This window comes from Helianthus annuus, chromosome 17 (assembly GCF_002127325.2).
Source record: "Helianthus annuus cultivar XRQ/B chromosome 17, HanXRQr2.0-SUNRISE, whole genome shotgun sequence".
Lineage (NCBI taxonomy): Eukaryota > Viridiplantae > Streptophyta > Magnoliopsida > Asterales > Asteraceae > Helianthus > Helianthus annuus.
Window position 1 is genome coordinate 53,172,578 of NC_035449.2, and position 4,891 is coordinate 53,177,468.

General features: G+C 36.3%; 1 long non-coding RNA gene across 1 annotated transcript; it reads right to left on the reverse strand.

Annotated features, from left to right (window-relative positions):
- Positions 1 to 1,445: 1,445 nt before the first annotated feature.
- On the reverse strand, positions 1,446 to 4,180 carry LOC110924274. Its single transcript, XR_002584284.2, has 5 exons — positions 3,791 to 4,180; positions 3,274 to 3,318; positions 3,041 to 3,091; positions 1,664 to 1,910; positions 1,446 to 1,582 (listed from the first exon to the last, which is right to left on the reverse strand). It is a non-coding gene; the product is annotated as an uncharacterized LOC110924274 (long non-coding RNA).
- Positions 4,181 to 4,891: the final 711 nt, after the last annotated feature.

The window sequence follows — 4,891 nt, forward strand, 5'->3', positions numbered from 1 at the left end:
CTTATTTACATATCTTCTTATTTAAGGATAAGGATCATGTATCCTTCATCCTTCTTGTTAGGGCAGGATTTTTATGACCTATGATCCTTACATGATATCCTAACAAGTGATCCTTGTTTCTTTGGCAGATAGTGATCCTCAGAAGAGCTCCAGGATCAGGATCACGGATCATCCTAAGGATCCTCATACTAACGATTGTTCTCTTTGAATTTTATGTCGTTTTGCAGGAATTACGAGTTGGACCTGATCTTAGCAACGTAAACAAGGAATCTGTCACGCTAATTTCGCACATGCATAATCAAAGATGGACGTTATGGATAATATGGAAACTCAGCACAATTCAAGGGCGATTATTTAGGCTAAAATTACTTCTATTTCTAAAAGGGTAACGAGCTAGTAGTTAGGTGATTTGCCTAAAATAGAACCACACACACTTGTATAAATGGCACTCTTGAACATTCGGAAGGAACAACACACTTTTCACACGCTTTAGCATACGATACTATAGTGATCCTTGTACCTAGCTCGTTACCATCCGAAGTTGTAAACATTGTTTGTTATATTGAAGTCTGGTGATCGGTAGTTTCCATCACCCGAGCTTTTTTATGCCGGAGATCATTCATTGATCAAGGGCTTTTTCCTCGTATAAATCCTTGTGTCACTTGTGCATTTTACATTTAAGTGATCCTTTACTTTGTTCATCATACCAAGCATCATTCACTACAAGAAAACTGGCTTTTTAGTACGCGCAAAAGCGTCCTAAAATGCTATTATATAGGACCTTTCATTTAATAGGACCAACGGTAAAAGCGTTTCATGTAAAGGGGTCGTAATAAGTCCCAGAACTAAAAAAGCGTCCTAACATCTCAAATAAGATTATGAAACCAATTTTATGGTCGCATAATATGTCTTTGAACAACCAAAATAGTGTCCTAATAAAAACATATTAGGACACTTTTACGATTTCTAACATATGCTTACATACTTTTAATTTTTTGATACACTTACAAGTGTCCTTAGAAAATTATTGATAGAACCCTTATGATGTAACATTATAGCTAAATTTGGTACCAAGAAAAGGATCCTAAAATACCAAATAGGATTATGAAACCAATTTTTTGGTCGCATAATATGTCTATAGACAACTTAAATAACGTCTTAAAAAGAAATATTAGGACACTTTTACAATGTTCTAATATGCGATTACCTACTTTTAATCTTTTGATACACATACAAGCATCCTTAAAAATTAATTTTTAGAACCCTTATGATGTAACGTTATAGTTACTTTAATATCAAGAAAATGGTCCTAATATCCCAAATAAGATTATAAAACCAATTTTATAAACAAACCATCAACATATAACATCCTAATAGTTATTGTATAACATCAACTAATGAAAGAAATAAAACTTCATTATATTTCAAATAAGCATGTTCATAACAAAAACACTAACCATAAATAAGTTATAACATTATCTAACATAAAGTCTTAACATTTAACAAAGAAATTAAAAGCAATTAAAGAAATAAGAAGTATAAAATCTTGAGTCATCATGCGTCCTCAATCCTCATGGACTACCTACAAATAAACCATTCATGTATAAGTATTAAGTTCCATGATATTAAGATTATTTGTATCACAAGTTTAACAAATACATACCGAGATGAGATGAATGGATATGGCCATGCGATGGATGCACCAATACAATCTTGAATTGTAGAAAATAAACCATATGGTCTTACCAAGTTTTCATATTTTTTATTGGTACTTGAACGTTTACCTCACACCATTCTGGTCCAATCTCTGTACCACCAACTAGATCATTTGGGTCCAAGCTCTGGACCCTTCCTCTTGCTACAATCTCGGTAGAGTTTAGAATGCTTTTGAAGAAAACTTTATCACCGACCTAGGTTTTAGTTTTCAACAAAAATTTATTAAACTCTAGTCATAATAGTGCAAAAAATCATTTTACAAAAAAATTAATAAACCTTTACACTAGCAAGCTAACATTTTTATAGAAAAACTAAGGAAAACTGGTTTTTCATAATCCCACGTTTACAAACTTGTACACAATAATCCCACCTTTACTCTTGGTACATAATAATAAATATTTTCCCAATGGTCCCAGTTAACTTAAAACTAACCATTGTTACTTTTATCCCACATGTCTTTCTAGTCACCATCCTAGTGACCATTTATTTTTTATAATTAAAAAATCCTGTTTAACTTAACACCATATGTTCGTGCCCTAATCAAAACAAACCCTAATCGCAACACCTTCAGCAGCGAACCTAATCGCCCCACCCCCAAATCCATTTTTGACAAAATTTGCAAATACAAATGAAAACCATGGTCAGCACTCAGCAGTAAACATATATTTTTATCTAGTCCTAACAGTACTAGTTTAGTTGAATTGTGAAAATTTTGTATTTGATATGGTTTTATTTCATTTTCTTTAAATAGCAATAAATATCAAAACCAAAGTCAAGTAGGGTTTTAATACACGTTGATCTGACACTCACTTTACAAGAGCAAAAATGAAGAGGCATCCAAATATAGAAACATGTGTGGCCATATTAAAAGGGATTTGAGGCATAAACTCCTAGATGAAACCCTCTCCATGTGTATTCCTTAGACCATGTGTAGTGGTAGACATTAATAAAGCCTCTACCTATGGGTATTTTACAACACGTGTCATCCCAGTCAGCAAAGGGGCATTATGGGCGTTTTTCACAAATGGGCGTAATGGGATAATGCCCAATAATGCCCCATCAATGATTACCTAATTAATATTTTCTTGTTTTTTTAATTTAAATATAAAGGTATTTGAGTTGGAATTACATGATTGGCCAAGTGAGGTGAAGGGGGCTTGGTTTAAAAAACGCCTAGGGGGGAAATTGCTCAATAATGCCCAGGGGGTGGGGAGGGGGCTTGATTGGGCTTGTTTGATTGCTCAATAATGCGCACTATGCATGGTCTTATGACAAGCGACATAATCTAAACCACATCTGTACACAAGTGAGAATGAAATCTGACCTTTGTGAAAGTTTCCCCATGATTTAAAAAATAAAGCAGCTTTGGAATAACCTGACAACAAAAATACAAAACAAGTTTTGTATGAATCAAACAATCCTAATAGCAAGAATTAGATTAAAAAAACAAGCACCTGGGATAGTACTCTGGTGCACATGATAAACAAATCACATATCAAATACAAACTGTGGCAGACAAGAACCTCAATAGTCAAAAAACAATGAGAAGCCACTTACATAATTCTTCAAACTAATCTCTAGCTTTGGCCTTTGAGATTAAACCTAATTTGTCAAAACAGTTCAAATAGCATCACAATTAGTGAATTTAATCATTCGTTATGTAGAATAGGACGCAAGAAGCACAGGGTATAAATCAGAAACTTGAACTATAACAACCGGTCAAAATCACATTTGTTATATAATCAAATCATTAACTTCAACAGCTCCGAACATCGAAACGCTAACAACAACAATTTAAATATGTGCTCAGTTCCCCAAAAACAGATTTAATTATGTAAAACATAAAAATAATTGTATCAAATAGCAAACTTATAATTTATTATTAACAAATATATTAGATTCATCATATTTATACATCACCACTATAAACAAAGCAGCACAAACAACTTAAATATCACTCAATCACATAGAAACTAAATGTACGAAATAACATCATCCATTAGCAATATTTTACATTATAATTATCAAATCTAACTATATGAAGGAAAAAATGAGAAAAATGGAGGCCACTTACGACAAGAAAGGGGACGAGATTCAAAAGGGCTTCTTTCTGGTCTTCTCAGAGTGTATCCTAATATATCGCTTCATCGTCACATCCTAATCCATAAGAATAACTATATTGCTTTGAAGTCCCTCAGAAATAGTATAGATCTGGTTCAAACCGACATTACATTATCGACGCCCGCCACAAGCACCTGTTGTAGTCATCGAGAACCTAGCAGATGTGGAAATCAATCGTGATCTAGAGAGGGAGAGAGAGAGAGAGAGCACATGAGAAAATTTTGGGGGTGGGCGATTTGAGGGGAGGAAGGATACAGTTAGGGTTACAATCAAGCGAGGGAAAAGAATTTTAGGGGTGAAACAATTTGTGGCTACGGGAGGGAAACAATTTTAGGTGAAACAATTTGGGGGTATGGGAGGGAAACTATAAATTTTGATTTTTGTTTTATGGTGGGAAATGTGTAATGGCATACTAAAACTGCCACTAAGACCATCTGTAGTGGGCGTGATTTTTTCAAAAAACGCCCCCAAACACCCCCAAAAACACTCCCCCCAACCCTTTGGCGTGATTGAGCATGATTTCGCAAAAAAGCCCCCCAGCGTATTTTGAATCACGCTAAAATGGCAAATTGGTGGACAATCACATACATCTCTCTTTTTCTTAGCCGATCCCCTTTTTTTGTTAGTTTTTTTATTTAATTCTTTACACCCCTTTTTAACCTAATACCCATATCCCCACTACACCCATTTTAGAAAAACGCCCAATAATGCCCCTTGCTGACTGGACTGCCACATGGCGGAAAACGCTCAAAGGTAGGGGCATTACTCACTAGCACCACCACCACCACCACCACCTCTCACCAGCACCACCGCCACCACCACTACTCACCACCACCGCCACCGGCCACCACCACCACCACTCACCGGCCACCACCACTACTCACCACCACCACCGCCACCACTCACCACCAACTCTCACCACCACTCACCACCACCACTCACCGGCCACCACCACCGCCACTCACCACCACCGCCACCGGCCACCACAACTACTCACCACCATCATTCACCGGCCACCACCACTACTCACCACCACCACCACTCACTACCACCA